Source organism: Schistocerca gregaria, chromosome 7 (assembly GCF_023897955.1).
Source record: "Schistocerca gregaria isolate iqSchGreg1 chromosome 7, iqSchGreg1.2, whole genome shotgun sequence".
Lineage (NCBI taxonomy): Eukaryota > Metazoa > Arthropoda > Insecta > Orthoptera > Acrididae > Schistocerca > Schistocerca gregaria.
In genome coordinates, this window is record NC_064926.1 from 5,865,415 (window position 1) to 5,892,231 (window position 26,817).

Below are 26,817 nucleotides of genomic sequence, written 5' to 3' on the forward strand. Positions count from 1 at the left end.
TCGTAAGAGGTTGAATGTAACGAATGGGTGGGAAAGAGCAAGGGGCAGCGGCTTTGTAAAACGAAAACACAAATCCTCAGGTGTGTGAGCGTTTCGAGATGAGTCGTATACATGATATAGTTGGTCGTCAGTGACCATGTGGCCTAATGGATAAGGCGTCGAACTTCGGATCTGATGATTACAGGTCCGAATGTTGTCACGCTCGTCTTTTTCCAGTTCTGAAAAAGAAACATACCGTTTTAATGTAGCAATTGAGCAGTACGAAACCGTCTGAATGTTGCTGTTGACCATTTTTTGCTTGGAAATGCTCTTGAGCTTCAAACACACACAACAAGACCGGTGTTAACTAGCGAAATGGTCGGCAGAGTGCCGATACCGCGAGTTTTGACTGGCACTTGCACATCTAAAACAACGTCGGAAAGTAACTCGTTCGGCTTTTGAGTCACATAAAGTATGTGTGTTAATTTTGACGCCACTAGCTCTGCATGCTGTCATGCAATTTCTTTACCTCTCAGAAATGATTATGACATAAAAGTGAAGTACGTGACGAGTGTGACGTTAGGAAAACATTAGGCAGCATGGAGAGATTCTGTATGGGACCACCCATCCCAAACGAGTACTGTGTGACGTGCTATCCGGCAGGTATTCACCAAGGTAGCCGGCTAGCTCAGTCGGTAGAGTGTCAGACTGTTAACGCTAGGTTCGTGGGTTCGAGCCACACGCTGGGCGGAACGGAATGTTGTTCCGCTGCAGATGCAAATTACCGTTTTTCTGATTAAGGAGATGTAATGAAAATAGCAACTTTAAACTTTGCCTACGTCTCTGTCAGTCACAAGGAAACTGTATTTGAATGAGAAGGTGATTTTGTAGACATGTGTGGAAGACATGTTCTGAAATGCAAGTGTTGTTGTTGGAGAGCACATCGGTTACGTGTCAGATGTGTAGCCAAGCAGTAATGGGTCGCCATAGCTGCAAATATTAGCCGGTAATATGAAGTGTTGTCAGCTGAAGTCTGATGATGCAGACGACCGTAAGGACGAAGTACCCAAGAGTACCGCTAGGCCGCGCCTCTTTAGCTCAGTGGTAGAGCACTGCTCTAATAAACCAGGCATCGGACGTTCCATCCGCACAGGAGACAGATGAATTTTGGAAATCAGTTGCGCGTCGTGGCCGTATAGCAAACAGTATCTGTGATGATGAACAATTAGCGACAGGCGTTTTTTTTAAGAATTACTCTCAGATGTGATTAAGGCGAATGGCGCAGATAAAGCATTTGCCAAAGCGGTACAGCATAAAGTGGGACGAGGCAGTCTGAATTACATTTTATAGATGTATTTCTCACATATCTCAGAGCCTCTCGCGGTCGTCGTCGTCGTCGTCGTCGTCGCGCCGCCGCCGCCGCTTCTGCAGAAGTAGCAAATGGCCATCGTAGCAAATGCGGCGAGGGACGCCCTGCCTTCGATTCCGAATGCACAAAGTGTGTGGTCTTGTTTCTCAGTCTATATTTGGTCGGTCTCGTAAGAGGTTGAATGTAACGAATGGGTGGGAAAGAGCAAGGGGCAGCGGCTTTGTAAAACGAAAACACAAATCCTCAGGGGTGTGAGCGTTTCGAGATGAGTCGTATACATGATATAGTTGGTCGTCAGTGACCGTGTGGCCTAATGGATAAGGCGTCGGACTTCGGAGCTGATGATTACAGGTTCGAATGTTGTCACGCTCGTTTTTTTCCAGTTCTGAAAAAGAAACATACCGTTTTAATGTAGCAATTGAGCAGTACGAAACCGTCTGAATGTTGCTGTTGACCATTTTTTGCTTGGAAATGCTCTTGAGCTTGAAACACACACAACAAGACCGGTGTTAACTAGCGAAATGGTCGGCAGAGTGCCGACACCGCGAGTTTTGACTGGCACTTGCACATCTAAAACAACGTCGGAAAGTAACTCGTTCGGCTTTTGAGTCACATAAAGTATGTGTGTTAATTTTGACGCCACTAGCTCTGCATTCTGTCTTGCAATTTCTTTACCTCTCAGAAATGATTATGACATAAAAGTGAAGTACGTGACGAGTGTGACGTTAGGAAAACATTAGGCAGCATGGAGAGATTCTGTATGGGACCACCCAACCCAAACGAGTAAAATGTTACGTGCTATCCGGCAGGTGTTCACCGAGGTAGCCGGCTAGCTCAGTCGGTAGAGCGTCAGACTATTAATCCTAGGGTCGTGGGTTCGAGCCACACGCTGGGCGGAACGGAATTTTGTTCCGCTGCAGATGTAAATTACCGTTTTTCTGATTAAGGAGATGTAATGGAAATAGCAACTTTAAACTTTGCCTACGTCTCTGTCAGTCACAAGGAAACTGTATTTGAATGTGAAGGTGATTTTGTAGACATGTGTGGAAGACATGTTCTGAAATGCAAGTGTTGTTGTTTGTAGAGCACATTGGTTACGTGTCAGATGTGTAGCCAAGCAGTAATGGGTCGCCATAGCTGCAAATATTAGCCGGTAATATGAAGTGTTGTCAGCTGAAGTCTGATGATGCAGACGACCGTAAGGACGAAGTACCCAAGAGTACCGCTAGGCCGCGCCTCTTTAGCTCAGTGGTAGAGCACTGCTCTAATAAACCAGGCATCGGACGTTCCATCCGCACAGGAGACAGATGAATTTTGGAAATCAGTTGCGCGTCGTGGCCGTATAGCAAACAGTATCTGTGATGACGAACAATTAGCGACAGGCGTTTTTTTTAAGAATTACTCTCAGATGTGATTAAGGCGAATGGCGCAGATAAAGCATTTGCCAAAGCGGTACAGCATAAAGTGGGACGAGGCAGTCTGAATTACATTTTATAGATGTATTTCTCACATATCTCAGAGCCTGTCGTGGTCGTCGTCGTCGTCGTCGTCGTCGCCGCCGCCGCTTCTGCAGAAGTAGCAAATGGCCATCGTAGCAAATGCGGCGAGGGACGCCCTGCCTTCGATTCCGAATGCACAAAGTGTGTGGTCTTGTTTCTCAGTCTATATATGGTCGGTCTCGTAAGAGGTTGAATGTAACGAATGGGTGGGAAAGAGCAAGGGGCAGCGGCTTTGTAAAACGAAAACACAAATCCTCAGGGGTGTGAGCGTTTCGAGATGAGTCGTATACATGATATAGTTGGTCGTCAGTGACCATGTGGCCTAATGGATAAGGCGTCGAACTTCGGATCTGATGATTACAGGTCCGAATGTTGTCACGCTCGTCTTTTTCCAGTTCTGAAAAAGAAACATACCGTTTTAATGTAGCAATTGAGCAGTACGAAACCGTCTGAATGTTGCTGTTGACCATTTTTTGCTTGGAAATGCTCTTGAGCTTGAAACACACACAACAAGACCGGTGTTAACTAGCGAAATGGTCGGCAGAGTGCCGACACCGCGAGTTTTGACTGGCACTTGCACATCTAAAACAACGTCGGAAAGTAACTCGTTCGGCTTTTGAGTCACATAAAGTATGTGTGTTAATTTTGACGCCACTAGCTCTGCATGCTGTCATGCAATTTCTTTACCTCTCAGAAATGATTATGACATAAAAGTGAAGTACGTGACGAGTGTGACGTTAGGAAAACATTAGGCAGCATGGAGAGATTCTGTATGGGACCACCCATCCCAAACGAGTACTGTGTGACGTGCTATCCGGCAGGTATTCACCAAGGTAGCAGGCTAGCTCAGTCGGTAGAGTGTCAGACTGTTAACGCTAGGTTCGTGGGTTCGAGCCACACGCTGGGCGGAACGGAATGTTGTTCCGCTGCAGATGCAAATTACCGTTTTTCTGATTAAGGAGATGTAATGAAAATAGCAACTTTAAACTTTGCCTACGTCTCTGTCAGTCACAAGGAAACTGTATTTGAATGAGAAGGTGATTTTGTAGACATGTGTGGAAGACATGTTCTGAAATGCAAGTGTTGTTGTTGGAGAGCACATCGGTTACGTGTCAGATGTGTAGCCAAGCAGTAATGGGTCGCCATAGCTGCAAATATTAGCCGGTAATATGAAGTGTTGTCAGCTGAAGTCTGATGATGCAGACGACCGTAAGGACGAAGTACCCAAGAGTACCGCTAGGCCGCGCCTCTTTAGCTCAGTGGTAGAGCACTGCTCTAATAAACCAGGCATCGGACGTTCCATCCGCACAGGAGACAGATGAATTTTGGAAATCAGTTGCGCGTCGTGGCCGTATAGCAAACAGTATCTGTGATGACGAACAATTAGCGACAGGCGTTTTTTTTAAGAATTACTCTCAGATGTGATTAAGGCGAATGGCGCAGATAAAGCATTTGCCAAAGCGGTACAGCATAAAGTGGGACGAGGCAGTCTGAATTACATTTTATAGATGTATTTCTCACATATCTCAGAGCCTGTCGTGGTCGTCGTCGTCGTCGTCGTCGCCGCCGCCGCTTCTGCAGAAGTAGCAAATGGCCATCGTAGCAAATGCGGCGAGGGACGCCCTGCCTTCGATTCCGAATGCACAAAGTGTGTGGTCTTGTTTCTCAGTCTATATTTGGTCGGTCTCGTAAGAGGTTGAATGTAACGAATGGGTGGGAAAGAGCAAGGGGCAGCGGCTTTGTAAAACGAAAACACAAATCCTCAGGGGTGTGAGCGTTTCGAGATGAGTCGTATACATGATATAGTTGGTCGACAGTGAGCATGTGGCCTAATGGATAAGGCGTCGGACTTCGGAGCTGATGATTACAGGTTCGAATGTTGTCACGCTCGTTTTTTTCCAGTTCTGAAAAAAAACATACCGTTTTAATGTAGCAATTGAGCAGTACGAAACCGTCTGAATGTTGCTGTTGACCATTTTTTGCTTGGAAATGCTCTTGAGCTTGAAACACACACAACAAGACCGGTGTTAACTAGCGAAATGGTCCTCAGAGTGCCGACACCGCGAGTTTTGACTGGCACTTGCACATCTAAAACAACGTCGGAAAGTAACTCGTTCGGCTTTTGAGTCACATAAAGTATGTGTGTTAATTTTGACGCCACTAGCTCTGCATGCTGTCATGCAATTTCTTTACCTCTCAGAAATGATTATGACATAAAAGTGAGTACGTGACGAGTGTGACGTTAGGAAAACATTAGGCAGCATGGAGAGATTCTGTATGGGACCACCCAACCCAAACGAGTACTGTGTGACGTGCTATCCGGCAGGTATTCACCGAGGTAGCCGGCTAGCTAAGTCGGTAGAGCGTCAGACGCTTAATCCTATTGTCGTGTGTTCGAGCCACACGCTGGGCGGAACGGAATTTTGTTCCGCTGCAGATGTAAATTACCGTTTTTCTGATTAAGGAGATGTAATGGAAATAGCAACTTTAAACTTTGCCTACGTCTCTGTCAGTCACAAGGAAACTGTATTTGAATGTGAAGGTGATTTTGTAGACATGTGTGGAAGACATGTTCTGAAATGCAAGTGTTGTTGTTTGGAGAGCACATCGGTTACGTGTCAGATGTGTAGCCAAGCAGTAATGGGTCGCCATAGCTGCAAATATTAGCCGGTAATATGAAGTGTTGTCAGCTGAAGTCTGATGATGCAGACGACCGTAAGGACGAAGTATCCAAGAGTACCGCTAGGCCGCACCTCTTTAGCTCAGTGGTAGAGCACTGCTCTAATAAACCAGGCATCGGACGTTCCATCCACACAGGAGAAAGATGAATTTTGGAAATCAGTTGCGCGTCGTGGCCGTATAGCAAACAGTATCTGTGATGACGAACAATTAGCGACAGGCGTTTTTTTTAAGAATTACTCTCAGATGTGATTAAGGCGAATGGCGCAGATAAAGCATTTGCCAAAGCGGTACAGCATAAAGTGGGACGAGGCAGTCTGAATTACATTTTATAGACGTATTTCTCACATACCTCAGAGCCTCTCGCGGTCGTCGTCGTCGTCGTCGTCGTCGTCGCCGCCGCATCTGCAGAAGTAGCAAATGGCCATCGTAGCAAATGCGGCGAGGGACGCCCTGCCTTCGATTCCGAATGCACAAAGTTTGTGGTCTTGTTTCTCAGTCTATATTTGGTCGGTCTCGTAAGAGGTTGAATGTAACGAATGGGTGGGAAAGAGCAAGGGGCAGCGGCTTTGTAAAACGAAAACACAAATCCTCAGGGGTGTGAGCGTTTCGAGATGAGTCGTATACATGATATAGTTGGTCGTTAGTGACCATGTGGCCTAATGGATAAGGCGTCGGACTTTGGAGTTGATGATTACAGGTTCGAATGTTATCACGCTCGTTTTTTTTCCAGTTCTGAAAAAGAAACATACCGTTTTAATGTAGCAATTGAGCAGTATGAAACCGTCTGAATGTTTCTGTTGACCATTTTTTGCTTGGAAATGCTCTTGAGCTTGAAACACACACAACAAGACCGGTGTTAACTAGCGAAATGGTCGGCAGAGTGCCGACACCGCGAGTTTTGACTGGCACTTGCACATCTAAAACAACGTCGGAAAGTAACTCGTTCGGCTTTTGAGTCACATAAAGTATGTGTGTTAATTTTGACGCCACTAGCTCTGCGTGCTGTCATGCAATTTCTTTACCTCTCAGAAATGATTATGACATAAAAGTGAAGTACGTGACGAGTGTGACGTTAGGAAAACATTAGGCAGCATGGAGAGATTCTGTATGGGACCACCCAACCCAAACGAGTACTGTGTGACGTGCTATCCGGCAGGTATTCACCAAGGTAGCCGGCTAGCTCAGTCGGTAGAGTGTCAGACTCTTAATGCTAGGGTTGTGGGTTCGAGCCACACGCTGGGCGGAACGGAATTTTGTTCCGCTGCAGATGTAAATTACCGTTTTTCTGATTAAGGAGACGTAATGGAAATAGCAACTTAAAACTTTGCCTACGTCTCTGTCAGTCACAAGGAAACTGTATTAGAATGAGAAGGTGATTTTGTAGACATGTGTGGAAGACATGTTCTGAAATGCAAGTGTTGTTGTTTGGAGAGCACATCGGTTACGTGTCAGATGTGTAGCCAAGCAGTAATGGGTCGCCATAGCTGCAAATATTAGCCGGTAATATGAAGTGTTGTCAGCTGAAGTCTGATGATGCAGACGACCGTAAGGACGAAGTACCCAAGAGTACCGCTAGGCCGCGCCTCTTTAGCTCAGTGCTAGAGCACTGCTCTAATAAACCAGGCATCGGACGTTCCATCCACACAGGAGAAAGATGAATTTTGGAAATCAGTTGCGCGTCGTGGCCGTATAGCAAACAGTATCTGTGATGACGAACAATTAGCGACAGGCGTTTTTTTTAAGAATTACTCTCAGATGTGATTAAGGCGAATGGCGCAGATAAAGCATTTGCCAAAGCGGTACAGCATAAAGTGGGACGAGGCAGTCTGAATTACATTTTATAGATGTATTTCTCACATATCTCAGAGCCTCTCGCGGTCGTCGTCGTCGTCGTCGTCGTCGCCGCCGCCGCAGCTTCCGGCCCCCGCCGCCGCCGCCGCCGCCGCCGCCGCCGCAGCTTCCGGCCCCCGCCGCCGCCGCCGCCGCCGCCGCCGCCAGGACCCATTGCTTCGTCTTCCTCTCCTGCTTTCGTTGTCGTCGCTATTCTCGTCTTCGTCTTTGCCTTCATCCTTTCGCTCCTCGACGTCTCTCATCTGTCATCTGTATTCTGTTCCTGACTTTGTCCCTTGTCTGTCCCCATTCTTCTTTTCTGTGTTTCCAGTTTTCCTTACTGCCATCATGACCACCCCCACCACCACCGCCACTACCACCGCCATCGTCTATACGACGCCCTCCCTCGCTGCCACTACTCTTACTTGGTGTGCTCAGTCGCCCCCGTCCTACTATATCCCGCCCCTCCTCACCCTTCCCACCCCAGCTCCCTTTGTCGCCCCATCCCCTGCTCCTTCTCCCCAAGCCTCCACACACGACCCCTTTCCCCCACTCCCCCACACCACTCATGCGGCCCCTGCCAGGGTTGTGTCTCGTCGGGCTACGACCCATGCCGCACCATCGCCGGCGCCAGCACCACCACCTGCAGCAGCGCCACAACCAGCAGCAGCACCAACAGCAGCACCAACAGCAGCACCAGCACCAGCACCGACACCGGGACCTGCCGCTTCCCGTCATCTCCCCGTCACTCCAGTGCCCCACGCCTCCTCCCATCCTGTCCCCGCTGTTAAGCGTCCCAGTGGCACCCCCGCCTCCTCTGCACCCAAGAAGTCCCAGCATCTTCCCCCTCCCCCACCCCTAGATGCCATGGATGTCTCCCCTCCAGCCCCCTCTACTTCCTCTTCTAACTCCCCCTCCTACAAGTATCTCCTCTCCCGTCCTGATCCCTCTCTCCTGGAGGCCCGCAACCTGACCTTGCTCCTCCGCCAATACTTCCCTGCAGCCCCCATCTCCCTTCTTACCCCCCGTAGGGACTCTGTCTTGATCACCTCCCCAAGCCCTACCCTACACTCCGACATCCTCTCCCGAATTCCTCTCACCCGATTTGGACCTAATGCCTCCCTTGCCCCTGCTCCTTCCCCTTCCTCCCCCCGTCAACCCCAACCCCCACGTCGCCCGCCGACCCTCACCGCCGTGATCACTCGGCTTAGCCCGACGATCACGGAGGAAGAGGTGCTGGCGGAGTTGAAGGCCCACCCGTACCTGGAGGTGCGAGCTGTTCGCCGCATTTTTAACTCTGCGGGCCCCACTCGCCTTATGCGAGTTTTCTCCGAACACGCTCCCTCCATCGACCATCTCCTTAAGGAGGGTGCCCTCCTCTTCCACCGCCGGTATAAGGTTGACCCCTCCCGCTCCCCACCACAATCCATTCGCTGCCAGAGGTGTCTGCGTTATAACGCACACCCAACATCAGAGTGCCGCGAGGCCCCAGTCTGCCCGCATTGTAAGCAAGCGCACTTCCTCCGGCAGTGCCCCAACCTTCAGTCTCCTCCCTCCTGCAATACCTGCAACCTCCAACACCCTACCTACTCCCAGAAATGCAAGGCTCGACCTCCTCCATCCGCTCCTGAACTCACTGTTCCTCTCCGCCCTTTGGATGACCCCACCCCTCCTGGCAATTCCCTCCGTCCTCCCCCCACCGCAGAGGACATCATCAGGTTCGTCACAATAGTGCTCCAGAACGTCCATCCCTTTCAGCGTCCCCACACCCTCCACCAGATTACCCTCGCTGCCCGTTCCGTGTTCCACCTCAACACCTACGCCACCTATTCCCACAACCAGGCCCATTTCACCTTCTCCCGTCTCGACACCCTCGTTTAAATTCCCATTATGGCACGACAGCACCGTATCCTGTTCAATAACATCCGCTCCCTTCCCACCAACAAGCACCTCCTTATGCATACCCTTACGACCCACCGTGTGGATGCTTTCCTTCTGAACGAAACCTTTCTTCAGCCCCACCACACCGTCCACACCTCGCCCTACCTCCTTCACCGGTCTGACAATCCACTCCAGATAGCGCGTGGCGGAGTTGCCATTGGCCACCACCGCCAGATCCCTGTCCGGCTCCAACCCCTCCTTCCTGACCCCACAGAACACTTGATCCTTAGTCTCTTCTTCCCCGGCCTTACCCTTACCTGTGCCACCATCTATGTCCGCCCCGCTGCACCTATTCCTTTCGACTTCCTTTCCCACATCGACCGTACCTTCTCCTCCTACGTGATCGCCGCCGACCTTAACATCCATAGTCGTTCTGCCGCCCAGTTACGGCGGTGGCATCGGTTCCTTGCCACCCTCCAAGGCGACGTCCTTCCAATTCCCCAACACACCCGCCCTGAATCCAATACCACTCCCGATGTCGTCCTAGCCTCCCCCACCCTGCTTGGCCGCATAGCGGTGGACGTCCTTGATCCCATTGGCAGTGACCATCTCCCTGTCCTCCTCACTGTATCAGACGGTCGTCGCCCCCGTCCCGACCCGCGCCATGACCCTCCCCCGAAATATGTCCATGACTACTCCCGTGCCAACTGGAATGCCTACCGGGACTCCCTTGCTCTCCAGGTCGATAGCCACCCCCTCACCTACCACCAACCTGATGACGTTACCCGTGCTGCCTCCTTTCTCCAGCAGACCTTGTCTGAGGCCGTGGAGGCCCACGTCCCTACCATTGCCATCCATCCGCACCGCCCCACCTTACCCCCACAGGCCGTCCTTCTCCTGCGTGAATCCCGCCGGCTCTACCGTGCCTTCCTTCACACACGTGACCAGGACACACTACGACGCCACCGGCAACTACAGCGACACATCAGGAACTTACTCACGGCAAAGAAACGCCGGGACTGGCGACAGACATGCACCCGTCTTAATGCCACCTTACCTATCAACTCGTCCAAGTACTGGTCAGCCTTCCGCCGCCTTACCGGATCTAAACCCTCTCCCTACTACCCTCTCCTTCATGATGACCACCCCTTCCCTGATGCCCTTAGTAAGGCCAACCATTTCGCCTCCTACCTCTCCGATATCCTTACCATCCCTGACGATCCCCAGTTCGATTATTCCCTCTTTCCTGATGTCCGTGATCGAACTGATACCTCTGTCCCCCCGCTTGCTCCTGGCTTCCAGTACTTGGACAACATCACACACACAGAACTAAATACCCCAATCACCACTCAAGATATCATTGCTACACTTCGCCCTAAACGCAACACTGCTCCCGGTCACGATCGTGTTACTTACCGTCACCTCCGTGAAGCTCCTGCCTCCTTCCTCTCCACATTGGCCAGGCTCTACAATGTGGTCCTGTCCACCGGCTACTACCCCGACCTGTGGAAAACCTCCCGGATCCTGATGTTCCTCAAGCCCGACAAACCGCCTTCCGCTGTCTCCTCCTACCGTCCCATCAGCCTTACCTCGGTCTTCAGCAAGGTCCTGGAATCCATTCTTACCCACCGCCTACACAAGCACCTTCACCAACACCGCCTCCTCCCCCCTACCCAATGTGGCTTTCGGCCGTCCTTCTCAGCCGATGACCTCCTCCTTCACCTCACTCACCTCCTCTCCGAACAACTCAATTCCCGTCGTTCCGCCATCTTCCTTTCCCTCGACCTCGAACGCGCATATGACCGTGTGTGGCATTCCGGTCTCCTTTTCAAGCTCCAAACCTTTGCTCTTCCTCTCAACTATGTCCGTCTGGTCGCTTCCTTCCTTTCCCACCGTCCTTCCTATGTCACCATCCACAACACTGATTCCTACACCTTCTACCCCTCCGCCGGTGTGCCCCAAGGTTCCGTCCTTTCCCCTCTTCTCTACCTCCTTTACACGGCAGACATGCCTCCACCTGCACCTCCCCTACACCTTCTCCAGTACGCCGATGACACTGCCTTCCTTGCCCTCGCTCCCACCCTGCAACGCTCCCAGCACCTTCTCCAATCCTATCTTGACCGGTTCACCACTTGGTGTAACCAGTGGTTGCTCAAGGTCAATCCTTCCAAGACCCAGGCGATCATTGTAGGCAAAACCACTCGTTCCTTCCGTCTCCTTGATTTCTATCTTACTATTTATGGCCGTCCCATCACCCTCACACCTACTCTCAAGTACCTTGGTGTCACCCTCGACCGTCGCCTCTCCTGGAACCCACATCTCCGGACGATCCAAGCCAAGGCACGCTCCCGCCTCCGCCTCCTTAAGCTCCTTTCTGGCCGTACATGGGGTCTGGACCCTTCCACCATCCTCTACACCTACAAGTCCCTCATCCGTCCTATCCTTTGCTATGCTCATCCCGCCTGGATCTCTGCCCCTCCTACCTTCTACAAGTCCATTCAGATCCTAGAACGCCATGCGCTCCGCCTCGCCTATCGCATCCGTCTCCCTTCCCCCACGCGGATCCTCTATGACCTGATTCCCTTCCCGCACCTCCTCCTTTTCCTCGAACGGTTACGGATCCTCTACACCTCCCGCAAGCTTGATCCTCCACACCCTCTTGTCTCTCCCATCCTCTCCCACCCCAACCCGCTGCCGCGCCTGCATTCCTATATCCCACCTGCTCTCCATCTTTACACCCTCCACACCCTCTCCCTCGGTGGCTTCCGTCAACTCCCCCTCCCTGATGATGCCCTCCTCCCCTCCATCTACCCCTCCTACCAACTTTGAGCCTTACCTTCCCTCTCCTCTCCTTTTCCTGTGGGCACCCTCTCTCCCTTCTCTCCCTCCCTCCCCTCCCCTTTCTCCTTGGGCTTCCACTCCCCCTACCCTCCCCCTTCTCCTCCATCCCTCTCCTCCACTGGCATCTTCCCCTCCCCCTCTCTCTCCTCTTCCCCACACCTTTTCCCCTTGGCAGGCCACGACTCTGCTGTCTTCCATCTGTTACTTTCATCGTCCTACGCCGAAGACCATCGCATGTGTTTGTGCCTCGACTCTCCTGCAGTGTGTTTGTGTTTCGTCGTTTGTGCTCCGCTGGTTCACGTGTGGCCATCTGCCATCTGCGTTTGTGCACCGTGTTTCTCCGCTTTTATCCTTTGTGCTACGCACGTGACCGACTCCGTTTTAACTCTGTTTTGTCTACTGTTTGTACCCCGCCGTCTTGATTGTTTTTATATCTCACTCATCTCTGTTCTGTGTATACTCTGAGGCCGAAGAGCGGCATACCTGGTCCGCTGCCGGCCTACCTGTTTGTCACAGGTATTAAAATCACAATAAAGGAAAAAAAAAAAAAAAGGTACAGCATAAAGTGGGACGAGGCAGTCTGAATTACATTTTATAGACGTATTTCTCACATATCTCAGAGCCTCTCGCGGTCGTCGTCGTCGTCGTCGTCGTCGCCGCCGCATCTGCAGAAGTAGCAAATGGCCATCGTAGCAAATGCGGCGAGGGACGCCCTGCCTTCGATTCCGAATGCACAAAGTTTGTGGTCTTGTTTCTCAGTCTATATTTGGTCGGTCTCGTAAGAGGTTGAATGTAACGAATGGGTGGGAAAGAGCAAGGGGCAGCGGCTTTGTAAAACGAAAACACAAATCCTCAGGGGTGTGAGCGTTTCGAGATGAGTCGTATACATGATATAGTTGGTCGTCAGTGACCATGTGGCCTAATGGATAAGGCGTCGGACTTTGGAGCTGATGATTACAGGTTCGAATGTTGTCACGCTCGTTTTTTTCCAGTTCTGAAAAAGAAACATACCGTTTTAATGTAGCAATTGAGCAGTACGAAACCGTCTGAATGTTGCTGTTGACCATTTTTTGCTTGGTAATGCTTTTGAGCTTGAAACACACACAACAAGACCGGTGTTAACTAGCGAAATGGTCCTCAGAGTGCCGACACCGCGAGTTTTGACTGGCACTTGCACATCTAAAACAACGTCGGAAAGTAACTAGTTCGGCTTTTGAGTCACATAAAGTATGTGTGTTAATTTTGACGCCACTAGCCCTGCATGCTGTCATGCAATTTCTTTACCTCTCAGAAATGATTATGACATAAAAGTGAGTACGTGACGAGTGTGACGTTAGGAAAACATTAGGCAGCATGGAGAGATTCTGTATGGGACCACCCAACCCAAACGAGTACTGTGTGACGTGCTATCCGGCAAGTATTCGCCGAGGTAGCCGGCTAGCTCAGTCGGTAGAGCGTCAGACTCTTAATCCTAGGGTCGTGGGTTCGAGCCACACCCTGGGCGGATCGGAATTTTGTTCCGCTGCAGATGTAAATTACCGTTTTTCTGATTAAGGAGATGTAATGGAAATAGCAACTTTAAACTTTGCCTACGTCTCTGTCAGTCACAAGGAAACTGTATTTGAATGTGAAGGTGATTTTGTAGACATGTGTGGAACACATGTTCTGAAATGCAAGTGTTGTTGTTTGGAGAGCACATCGGTTACGTGTCAGATGTGTAGCCAAGCAGTAATGGGTCGCCATAGCTGCAAATATTAGCCGGTAATATGAAGTGTTGTCAGCTGAAGTCTGATGATGCAGACGACCGTAAGGACGAAGTACCCAAGAGTACCGCTAGGCCGCGCCTCTTTTGCTCAGTGCTAGAGCACTGCTCTAATAAACCAGGCATCGGACGTTCCATCCACACTGGAGAAAAATGAATTTTGGAAATCAGTTGCGCGTCGTGGCCGTATAGCAAGCAGTATCTGTGATGACGAACAATTAGCGACAGGCGTTTTTTTTTAAGAATTACTCTCAGATTTGATTAAGGCGAATGGCGCAGATAAAGCATTTGCCAAAGCGGTACAGCATAAAGTGGGACGAGGCAGTCTGAATTACATTTTATAGACGTATTTCTCACATATCTCAGAGCCTCTCGCGGTCGTCGTCTTCGTCGTCGCCGCCGCTTCTGCAGAAGTAGCAAATGGCCATCGTAGCAAATGCGGCGAGGGACGCCCTGCCTTCGATTCCGAATGCACAAAGTGTGTGGTCTTGTTTCTCAGTCTATATTTGGTCGGTCTCGTAAGAGGTTGAATGTAACGAATGGGTGGGAAAGGGCAAGGGGCAGCGGCTTTGTAAAACGAAAACACAAATCCTCAGGGGTGTGAGCGTTTCGAGATGAGTCGTATACATGATATAGTTGGTCGTCAGTGACCATGTGTCCTAATGGATAAGGCGTCGGACTTCGGATCTGATGATTACAGGTTCGAATGTTGTCACGCTCGTTTTTTTCCAGTTCTGAAAAAGAAACATACCGTTTTAATGTAGCAATTGAGCAGTATGAAACCGTCTGAATGTTTCTGTTGACCATTTTTTGCTTGGAAATGCTCTTGAGCTTGAAACACACACAACAAGACCGGTGTTAACTAGCGAAATGGTCGGCAGAGTGCCGACACCGCGAGTTTTGACTGGCACTTGCACATCTAAAACAACGTCGGAAAGTAACTCGTTCGGCTTTTGAGTCACATAAAGTATGTGTGTTAATTTTGACGCCACTAGCTCTGCGTGCTGTCATGCAATTTCTTTACCTCTCAGAAATGATTATGACATAAAAGTGAAGTACGTGACGAGTGTGACGTTAGGAAAACATTAGGCAGCATGGAGAGATTCTGTATGGGACCACCCAACCCAAACGAGTACTGTGTGACATGCTATCCGGCAGGTATTCACCAAGGTAGCCGGCTAGCTCAGTCGGTAGAGTGTCAGACTCTTAATGCTAGGGTTGTGGGTTCGAGCCACACGCTGGGCGGAACGGAATTTTGTTCCGCTGCAGATGTAAATTACCGTTTTTCTGATTAAGGAGACGTAATGGAAATAGCAACTTAAAACTTTGCCTACGTCTCTGTCAGTCACAAGGAAACTGTATTAGAATGAGAAGGTGATTTTGTAGACATGTGTGGAAGACATGTTCTGAAATGCAAGTGTTGTTGTTTGGAGAGCACATCGGTTACGTGTCAGATGTGTAGCCAAGCAGTAATGGGTCGCCATAGCTGCAAATATTAGCCGGTAATATGAAGTGTTGTCAGCTGAAGTCTGATGATGCAGACGACCGTAAGGACGAAGTACCCAAGAGTACCGCTAGGCCGCGCCTCTTTAGCTCAGTGCTAGAGCACTGCTCTAATAAACCAGGCATCGGACGTTCCATCCACACAGGAGAAAGATGAATTTTGGAAATCAGTTGCGCGTCGTGGCCGTATAGCAAACAGTATCTGTGATGACGAACAATTAGCGACAGGCGTTTTTTTTAAGAATTACTCTCAGATGTGATTAAGGCGAATGGCGCAGATAAAGCATTTGCCAAAGCGGTACAGCATAAAGTGGGACGAGGCAGTCTGAATTACATTTTATAGATGTATTTCTCACATATCTCAGAGCCTCTCGCGGTCGTCGTCGTCGTCGTCGTCGTCGTCGTCGTCGTCGCCGCCGCCGCCGCCGCTTCTGCAGAACTAGCAAATGGCCATCGTACAAATGCGGCGAGGGACGCCCTGCCTTCGATTCCGAATGCACAAAGTGTGTGGTCTTGTTTCTCAGTCTATATTTGGTCGGTCTCGTAAGAGGTTGAATGTAACGAATGGGTGGGAAAGAGCAAGGGGCAGCGGCTTTGTAAAATGAAAACACAAATCCTCAGGGGTGTGAGCGTTTCGAGATGAGTCGTATACATGATACAGTTGGTCGTCAGTGACCATGTGGCCTAATGGATAAGCCGTCGGACTTCGGATCTGATGATTACAGGTTCGAATGTTGTCACGCTCGTTTTTTTCTAGTTCTGAAAAAGAAACATACCGTTTTAATGTAGCAATTGACCAGTACGAAACCGTCTGAATGTTGCTGTTGACCATTTTTTGCTTGGAAATGCTCTTGAGCTTGAAACACACACAACAAGACCGGTGTTAACTAGCGAAATGGTCCTCAGAGTGCCGACACCGCGAGTTTTGACTGGCACTTGCACATCTAAAACAACGTCGGAAAGTAACTCGTTCGGCTTTTGAGTCACATAAAGTATGTGTGTTAATTTTGACGCCACTAGCTCTGCATGCTGTCATGCAATTTCTTTACCTCTCAGAAATGATTATGACATAAAAGTGAGTACGTGACGAGTGTGACGTTAGGAAAACATTAGGCAGCATGGAGAGATTCTGTATGGGACCACCCAACCAAAACGAGTACTGTGTGACGTGCTATCCGGCAGGTATTCACCGAGGTAGCCGGCTAGCTCAGTCGGTAGAGCGTCAGACTCTTAATCCTAGGGTCGTGGGTTCGAGCCACACCCTGGGCGGAATGAAATTTTGTTCCGCTGCAGGTGTAAAGTACCGTTTTTCTGATTAAGGAGATGTAATGGAAATAGCAACTTTAAACTTTGCCTATGTCTCTGTCAGTCACAAGGAAACTGTATTTGAATGTGAAGGTGATTTTGTAGACATGTGTGGAAGACATGTTCTGAAATGCAAGTGTTGTTGTTTGGAGAGCACATCGGTTACGTGTCAGATGTGTAGCCAAGCAGTAATGGGTCGCCATAGCTGCAAATATTAGCCGGTAATATGAAGTGTTGTCAGCTGAAGTCTGATGATGCAGACGACCGTAAGGACGAAGTACCCAAGAGTACCGCTATGCCGCGCCTCTTTAGCTCAGTGGTAGAGCACTGCTCTAATAAACCAGGCATCGGACGTTCCATCCGCACAGGAGAAAGATGAATTTTGGAAATCAGTTGCGCGTCGTGGCCGTATAGCAAACAGTATCTGTGATGACGAACAAGTAGCGACAGGCGTTTTTTTTAAGAATTACTCTCAGATGTGATTGAGGCGAATGGCGCAGATAAAGCATTTGCCAAAGCGGTACAGCATAAAGTGGGACGAGGCAGTCTGAATTACATTTTATAGATGTATTTCTCACATATCTCAGAGCCTCTCGCGGTCGTTGTCGTCGTCGTCGTCGTCGTCGTCGTCGTCGTCGCCGCCGCCGCCGCTTTTGCAGAACTAGCAAATGGCCATCATAGCAAATGCGGCGAGGGACGCCCTGCCTTCGATTCCGAATGCACAAAGTGTGTGGTCTTGTTTCTCAGTCTATATTTGGTCGGTCTCGTAAGAGGTTGAATGTAACGAATGGGTGGGAAAGAGCAAGGGGCAGCGGCTTTGTAAAACGAAAACACAAATCCTCAGGGGTGTGAGCGTTTCGAGATGAGTCGTATACATGATATAGTTGGTCGACAGTGACCATGTGGCCTAATGGATAAGGCGTCGGACTTCGGAGCTGATGATTACAGGTTCGAATGTTGTCACGCTCGTTTTTTTTTCCAGTTCTGAAAAAGAAACATACCGTTTTAATGTAGCAATTGAGCAGTACGAAACCGTCTGAATGTTGCTGTTGACCATTTTTTGCTTGGAAATGCTCTTGAGCTTGAAACACACACAACAAGACCGGTGTTAACTAGCGAAATGGTCCTCAGAGTGCCGACACCGCGAGTTTTGACTGGCACTTGCACATCTAAAACAACGTCGGAAAGTAACTCGTTCGGCTTTTGAGTCACATAAAGTATGTGTGTTAATTTTGACGCCACTAGCTCTGCATGCTGTCATGCAATTTCTTTACCTCTCAGAAATGATTATGACATAAAAGTGAGTACGTGACGAGTGTGACGTTAGGAAAACATTAGGCAGCATGGAGAGATTCTGTATGGTACCACCCAACCCAAACGAGTACTGTGTGACGTGCTATCCGGCAGGTATTCACCGAGGTAGCCGGCTAGCTAAATCGGTAGAGCGTCAGACTCTTAATCCTATTGTCGTGTGTTCGAGCCACACGCTGGGCGGAACGGAATTTTGTTCCGCTGCAGATGTAAATTACCGTTTTTCTGATTAAGGAGATGTAATGGAAATAGCAACTTTAAACTTTGCCTACGTCTCTGTCAGTCACAAGGAAACTGTATTTGAATGTGAAGGTGATTTTGTAGACATGTGTGGAAGACATGTTCTGAAATGCAAGTGTTGTTGTTTGGAGAGCACATCGGTTACGTGTCAGATGTGTAGCCAAGCAGTAATGGGTCGCCATAGCTGCAAATATTAGCCGGTAATATGAAGTGTTGTCAGCTGAAGTCTGATGATGCAGACGACCGTAAGGACGAAGTACCCAAGAGTACCGCTAGGCCGCGCCTCTTTAGCTCAGTGGTAGAGCACTGCTCTAATAAACCAGGCATCGGACGTTCCATCCACACAGGAGAAAGATGAATTTTGGAAATCAGTTGCGCGTCGTGGCCGTATAGCAAACAGTATCTGTGATGACGAACAATTAGCGACAGGCGTTTTTTTTAAGAATTACTCTCAGATGTGATTGAGGCGAATGGCGCAGATAAAGCATTTGCCAAAGCGGTACAGCATAAAGTGGGACGAGGCAGTCTGAATTACATTTTATAGACGTATTTCTCACATATCTCAGAGCCTCTCGCGGTCGTCGTCGTCGTCGTCGTCGTCGCCGCCGCATCTGCAGAAGTAGCAAATGGCCATCGTAGCAAATGCGGCGAGGGACGCTCTGCCTTCGATTCCGAATGCACAAAGTTTGTGGTCTTGTTTCTCAGTCTATATTTGGTCGGTCTCGTAAGAGGTTGAATGTAACGAATGGGTGGGAAAGAGCAAGGGGCAGCGGCTTTGTAAAACGAAAACACAAATCCTCAGGGGTGTGAGCGTTTCGAGATGAGTCGTATACATGATATAGTTGGTCGTCAGTGACCATGTGGCCTAATGGATAAGGCGTCGGACTTTGGAGCTGATGATTACAGGTTCGAATGTTGTCACGCTCGTTTTTTTCCAGTTCTGAAAAAGAAACATACCGTTTTAATGTAGCAATTGAGCAGTACGAAACCGTCTGAATGTTGCTGTTGACCATTTTTTGCTTGGAAATGCTTTTGAGCTTGAAACACACACAACAAGACCGGTGTTAACTAGCGAAATGGTCCTCAGAGTGCCGACACCGCGAGTTTTGACTGGCACTTGCACATCTAAAACAACGTCGGAAAGTAACTAGTTCGGCTTTTGAGTCACATAAAGTATGTGTGTTAATTTTGACGCCACTAGCTCTGCATGCTGTCATGCAATTTCTTTACCTCTCAGAAATGATTATGACATAAAAGTGAGTACGTGACGAGTGTGACGTTAGGAAAACATTAGGCAGCATGGAGAGATTCTGTATGGGACCACCCAACCCAAACGAGTACTGTGTGACGTGCTATCCGGCAAGTATTCACCGAGGTAGCCGGCTAGCTCAGTCGGTAGAGCGTCAGACTCTTAATCCTAGGGTCGTGGGTTCGAGCCACACCCTGGGCGGATCGGAATTTTGTTCCGCTGCAGATGTAAATTACCGTTTTTCTGATTAAGGAGATGTAATGGAAATAGCAACTTTAAACTTTGCCTACGTCTCTGTCAGTCACAAGGAAACTGTATTTGAATGTGAAGGTGATTTTGTAGACATGTGTGGAAGACATGTTCTGAAATGCAAGTGTTGTTGTTTGGAGAGCACATCGGTTACGTGTCAGATGTGTAGCCAAGCAGTAATGGGTCGCCATAGCTGCAAATATTAGCCGGTAATATGAAGTGTTGTCAGCTGAAGTCTGATGATGCAGACGACCGTAAGGACGAAGTACCCAAGAGTACCGCTAGGCCGCGCCTCTTTTGCTCAGTGCTAGAGCACTGCTCTAATAAACCAGGCATCGGACGTTCCATCCACACAGGAGAAAGATGAATTTTGGAAATCAGTTGCGCGTCGTGGCCGTATAGCAAGCAGTATCTGTGATGACGAACAATTAGCGACAGGCGTTTTTTTTTAAGAATTACTCTCAGATTTGATTAAGGCGAATGGCGCAGATAAAGCATTTGCCAAAGCGGTACAGCATAAAGTGGGACGAGGCAGTCAGAATTACATTTTATAGACGTATTTCTCACATATCTCAGAGCCTCTCGCGGTCGTCGTCGTCGTCGTCGTCGTCGTCGCCGCCGCTTCTGCAGAAGTAGCAAATGGCCATCGTAGCAAATGCGGCGAGGGACGCCCGGCCTTCGATTCCGAATGCACAAAGTGTGTGGTCTTGTTTCTCAGTCTATATTTGGTCGGTCTCGTAAGAGGTTGAATGTAACGAATGGGTGGGAAAGGGCAAGGGGCAGCGGCTTTGTAAAACGAAAACACAAATCCTCAGGGGTGTGAGCGTTTCGAGATGAGTCGTATACATGATATAGTTGGTTGTCAGTGACCATGTGTCCTAATGGATAAGGCGTCGGACTTCGGATCTGATGATTACAGGTTCGAATGTTGTCACACTCGTTTTTTTCCAGTTCTGAAAAAGAAACATACCGTTTTAATGTAGCAATTGAGCAGTATGAAACCGTCTGAATGTTTCTGTTGACCATTTTTTGTTTGGAAATGCTCTTGAGCTTGAAACACACACAACAAGACCGGTGTTAACTAGCGAAATGGTCGGCAGAGTGCCGACACCGCGAGTTTTGACTGGCACTTGCACATCTAAAACAACGTCGGAAAGTAACTCGTTCGGCTTTTGAGTCACATAAAGTATGTGTGTTAATTTTGACGCCACTAGCTCTGCATGCTGTCATGCAATTTCTTTACCTCTCAGAAATGATTATGACATAAAAGTGAGTACGTGACGAGTGTGACGTTAGGAAAACATTAGGCAGCATGGAGAGATTCTGTATGGGACCACCCAACCCAAACGAGTACTGTGTGACGTGCTATCCGGCAGGTATTCACCGAGGTAGCCGGCTAGCTCAGTCGGTAGAGCGTCAGACTCTTAATCCTAGGGTCGTGGGTTCGAGCCACACCCTGGGCGGAACGGAATTTTGTTCCGCTGCAGATGTAAATTACCGTTTTTCTGATTAAGGAGATGTAATGGAAATAGCAACTTTAAACTTTGCCTACGTCTCTGTCAGTCACAAGGAAACTGTATTTGAATGTGAAGGTGATTTTGTAGACATGTGTGGAAGACATGTTCTGAAATGCAAGTGTTGTTGTTTGGAGAGCACATCGGTTACGTGTCAGATGTGTAGCCAAGCAGTAATGGGTCGCCATAGCTGCAAATATTAGCCGGTAATATGAAGTGTTGTCAGCTGAAGTCTGATGATGCAGACGACCGTAAGGACGAAGTACCCAAGAGTACCGCTAGGCCGCGCCTCTTTAGCTCAGTGGTAGAGCACTGCTCTAATAAACCAGGCATCGGACGTTCCATCCGCACAGGAGACAGACGAATTTTGGAAATCAGTTGCGCGTCGTGGCCGTATAGCAAACAGTATCTGTGATGACGAACAATTAGCGACAGGCGTTTTTTTTAAGAATTACTCTCAGATGTGATTAAGGCGAATGGCGCAGATAAATTATTTGCCAAAGCGGTACAGCATAAAGTGGGACGAGGCAGTCTGAATTACATTTTATAGATGTATTTCTCACATATCTCAGAGCCTCTCGCGGTCGTCGTCGTCGTCGTCGTCGTCGTCGTCGTCACCGCCGCCGCCGCTTTTGCAGAACTAGCAAATGGCCATCGTAGCAAATGCGGCGAGGGACGCCCTGCCTTCGATTCCGAATGCACAAAGTGTGTGGTCTTGTTTCTCAGTCTATATTTGGTCGGTCTCGTAAGAGGTTGAATGTAACGAATGGGTGGGAAAGAGCAAGGGGCAGCGGCTTTGTAAAACGAAAACACAAATCCTCAGGGGTGTGAGCGTTTCGAGATGAGTCGTATACATGATATAGTTGGTCGTCAATGACCATGTGGCCTAATAGATAAGGCGTCGGACTTCGGATCTGATGATTACAGGTTCGAATGTTGTCACGCTCGTTTTTTTCCAGTTCTGAAAAAGAAACATACCGTTTTAATGTAGCAATTGAGCAGTACGAAACCGTCTGAATGTTGCTGTTGACCATTTTTTGCTTGGAAATGCTCTTGAGCTTGAAACACACACAACAAGACTGGTGTTAACTAGCGAAATGGTCGGCAGAGTGCCGACACCGCGAGTTTTGACTGGCACTTGCACATCTAAAACAACGTCGGAAGGTAACTCGTTCGGCTTTTGAGTCACATAAAGTATGTGTGTTAATTTTGACGCCACTAGCTCTTCATGCTGTCATGCAATATCTTTACCTCTCAGAAATGATTATGGCATAAAAGTGAAGTACGTGACGAGTGTGACGTTAGGAAAACATTAGGCAGCATGGAGAGATTCTGTATGGGACCACCCAACCCAAACGAGTACTGTGTGACGTGCTATCCGGCAGGTATTCACCGAGGTAGCCGACTAGCTCAGTCGGTAGAGCGTCAGACTCTCAATCCTAGGATCGTGGGTTCGAGCCACACCCTGGGCGGAACGGAATTTTGTTCCGCTGCAGATGTAATTTACCGTTTTTCTGATTAACGAGATGTAATGGAAATAGCAACTTTAAACTTTGCCTACGTCTCTGTCAGTCACAAGGAAACTGTATTTGAATGTGAAGGTGATTTTGTAGACATGTGTGGAAGACATGTTCTGAAATGCAAGTGTTGTTGTTTGGAGAGCACATCGGTTACGTGTTAGATGTGTAGCCAAGCAGTAATGGGTCGCCATAGCTGCAAATATTAGCCGGTAATATGAAGTGTTGTCAGCTGAAGTCTGATGATGCAGACGACCGTAAGGACGAAGTACCAAAGAGTACCGCTAGGACGCGCCTCTTTAGCTCAGTGGTAGAGCACTGCTCTAATAAACCAGGCATCGGACGTTCCATCCACACAGGAGATAGATAAATTTTGGAAATCAGTTGCGCGTCGTGGCCGTATAGCAAACAGTATCTGTGATGACGAACAATTAGCGACAGGCGTTTTTTTTAAGAATTACTCTCAGATGTGATTAAGGCGAATGGCGCAGATAAAGCATTTGAAAAAGCGGTACAGCATAAGATGGGACGAGGCAGTCTGAATTACATTTTATAGATGTATTTCTCACATATGTCAGAGCCTTTCGCGGTCGTCGTCGTCGTCGTCGTCGTCGTCGTCGTCGTCGCCGCCGCCGCTTCTGCAGAACTAGCAAATGGCCATCGTAGCAAATGCGGCGAGGGACGCCCTGCCTTCGATTCCGAATGCACAAAGTGTGTGGTCTTGTTTCTCAGTCTATATTTGGTCGGTCTCGTAAGAGGTTGAATGTAACGAATGGGTGTGAAAGAGCAAGGGGCAGCGGCTGTGTAAAACGAAAACACAAATCCTCAGGGGTGTGAGCGTTTCGAGATCAGTCGTATACATGATATAGTTGGTCGTCAGTGACCATGTGGCCTAATGGATAAGGCGTCGGACTTCGGATCTGATGATTACAGGTCCAAATGTTGTCACGCTCGTTTTTTCCAGTTCTGAAAAAGAAACATACCGTTTTTAAGTAGCAATTGAGCAGTACGAAACCGTCTGAATGTTGCTGTTGACCATTTTTTGCATGGAAATGCTCTTGAGCTTGAAACACACACAACAAGACCGGTGTTAACTAGCGAAATGGTCGGCAGAGTGCCGACACCGCGAGTTTTGACTGGCACTTGCACATCTAAAACAACGTCGGAAAGCAACGCAGCTAGCTCTTTATTCGCACGAAGTAATGGCCGCTATCGACAGGGGATCTCAAGTTGATTCCGTATTTCTAGATTTCCGGAAAGCTTTTGACACCGTTCCTCACAAGCGACTTCTAATCAAGCTGCGGAGCTATGGGGTATCGTCTCAGTTGTGCGACTGGATTCGTGATTTCCTGTCAGGAATGTCGCAGTTCGTAGTAATAGACGGCAAATCATCGAGTAAAACTGAAGTGATATCAGGTGTTCCCCAGGGAAGCGTCCTGGGACCTCTACTGTTCCTGATCTATATAAATGACCTGGGTGACAATCTGAGCAGTTCTCTTAGGTTGTTCGCAGATGATGCTGTAATTTACCGTCTAGTAAGGTCATCCAAAGACCAGTATCAGCTGCAAAGCGATTTAGAAAAGATTGCTGTATGGTGTGTCAGGTGGCAGTTGACGCTAAATAACGAAAAGTGTGAGATGATCCAAATGAGTTCTAAAAGAAATCCGTTGGAATTCGATTACTCGATAAATAGTACAATTCTCAAGGCTGTCAATTCAACTAAGTACCTGGGTGTTAAAATTACGAACAACTTCAGTTGGTAGGACCACATTGATAATATTGTCGGGAAGGCGAGCCAAAGGTTGCGTTTCATTGGCAGGACACTTAGAAGATGCAACAAGTCCACTAAAGAGACAGCTTACACTACACTCGTTCGTCCTCTGTTAGAATATTGCTGCGCGTGTGGGATCCTTACCAGGTGGGACTGACGGAGGACATCGAGAGGGTGCAAAGAAGGGCAGCTCGTTTTGTATTATCGCGTTATAGGGGAGAGAGTGTGGCAGATATGATACACGAGTTGGGATGGAAGTCATTACAGCATAGACGTTTTTCGTCGCGGCGAGAGCTTTTTACGAAATTTCAGTCACCAACTTTCTCTTCCGAATGCGAAAATATTTTGTTGAGCCCAACCTACATAGGTAGGAATGATCATCAAAATAAAATAAGAGAGATCAGAGCTCGAACAGAAAGGTTTAGGTGTTCGTTTTTCCCGCTCGCTGTTCGGGAGTGGAATAGTAGAGAGATAGTATGATTGTGGTTCGATGAACCCTCTGCCAAGCACTTAAATGTGAATTGCAGAGTACTCATGTAGATGTAGATGTAGATGTAACTCGTTCGGCTTTTGAGTCACATAAAGTATGTGTGTTAATTTTGACGCCACTAGCTCTGCATGCTGTCATGCAATTTCTTTACCTCTCAGAAATGATTATGACATAAAAGTGAAGTACGTGACGAGTGTGACGTTAGGTAAACATTAGGCAGCATGGAGAGATTCTGTATGGGACCACCCAACCAAAACGAGTACTGTGTGACGTGCTATCCGGCAGGTATTCACCGAGGTGGCCGGCTAGCTCAGTCGGTAGAGCGTAAGACTCTTAATCCTAGGGTCGTGGGTTCGAGCCACACGCTGGGCAGAACGGAATTTTGTTCCGCTGCAGATGTAAATTACCGTTTTTCTGATTAAGGAATTGTAATGGAAATAGCAACTTTAAACTTTGCCTACGTCTCTGTCAGTCACAAGGAAACTGTATTTGAATGTGAAGGTGATTTTGTAGACATGTGTGGAAGACATGTTCTGAAATGCAAGTGTTGTTGTTTGGAGAGCACATCGGTTACGTGTCAGATGTGTAGCCAAGCAGTAATGGGTCGCCATAGCTGCAAATATTAGCCGGTAATATGAAGTGTTGTCAGCTGAAGTCTGATGATGCAGACGACCGTAAGGACGAAGTACCCAAGAGTACCGCTAGGCCGCGCCTCTTTAGCTCAGTGGTAGAGCACTGCTCTAATAAACCAGGCATTGGACGTTCCATCCACACAGGAGAAAGATGAATTTTGGAAATCAGTTGCGCGTCGTGGCCGTATAGCAAACAGTATCTGTGATGAGGAACAATTAGCGATAGGCGTTTTTTTTAAGAATTACTCTCAGATGTGATTAAGGCGAATGGCGCAGATAAAGCATTTGCCAAAGCGCTACAGCATAAAGTGGGACGAGGCATTCTGAATTACATTTTATAGATGTATTTCTCTCATATCTCAGAGCCTCTCGCGGTCATCGTCGTCGTCGTCGTCGTCGTCGTCGTCGTCGCCGCCGCCGCCGCTTCTGCAGAACTAGCAAATGGCCATCGTAGCAAATGCGGCGAGGGACGCCCTGCCTTCGGTTCCGAATGCACAAAGTGTGTGGTCTTGTTTCTCAGTCTATATTTGGTCGGTCTCGTAAGAGGTTGAATGTAACGAATGGGTGGGAAAGAGCAAGGGGCAGCGGCTGTGTAAAACGAAAACACAAATCCTCAGGGGTGTGAGCGTTTCGAGATGAGTCGTATACATGATATAGTTGGTCGTCAGTGACCATGTGGCCTAATGGATAAGGCGTCGGACTTCGGATCTGATGATTACAGGTTCGAATGTTGTCACGCTCGTTTTTTTCCAGTTCTGAAAAAGAAACATACCTTTTTAATGTAGCAATTGAGCAGTACGAAACCGTCTGAATGTTGCTGTTGACCATTTTATGCTTCGAAATGCTCTTGACCTTGAAACACACACAACAAGACCGGTGTTAACTAGCGAAATGGTCGGCAGAGTACCGACACCGCGAGTTTTGACTGGCACTTGCACATCTAAAACAACGTCGGAAAGTAACTCGTTCGGCTTTTGAGTCACATAAAGTATGTGTGTTAATTTTGACGCCACTAGCTCTGCATGCTGTCATGCAATTTCTTTACCTCTCAGAAATGATTATGACATAAAAGTGAAGTACGTGACGAGTGTGACGTTAGGTAAACATTAGGCAGCATGGAGAGATTCTGTATGGGACCACCTAACCAAAACGAGTACTGTGTGACGTGCTATCCGGCAGGTATTCACCGAGGT

The 26,817-nt window shown here is 48.4% G+C and overlaps 3 non-coding genes across 3 annotated transcripts; all 3 read left to right on the top strand.

Moving 5' to 3' along the window:
* Positions 1-2,171: 2,171 nt before the first annotated feature.
* Trnan-auu (transfer RNA asparagine (anticodon AUU)) lies at positions 2,172-2,244 on the top strand. The gene has a single exon. It is a non-coding gene; the product is annotated as a tRNA-Asn (tRNA).
* Positions 2,245-13,504: 11,260 nt separating this feature from the next.
* Trnak-cuu (transfer RNA lysine (anticodon CUU)) lies at positions 13,505-13,585 on the top strand. Its single transcript has one exon. It is a non-coding gene; the product is annotated as a tRNA-Lys (tRNA).
* An 11,706-nt stretch (positions 13,586-25,291) lies between these two features.
* On the top strand, positions 25,292-25,364 carry Trnak-cuu (transfer RNA lysine (anticodon CUU)). Its single transcript has one exon. It is a non-coding gene; the product is annotated as a tRNA-Lys (tRNA).
* Positions 25,365-26,817: the final 1,453 nt, after the last annotated feature.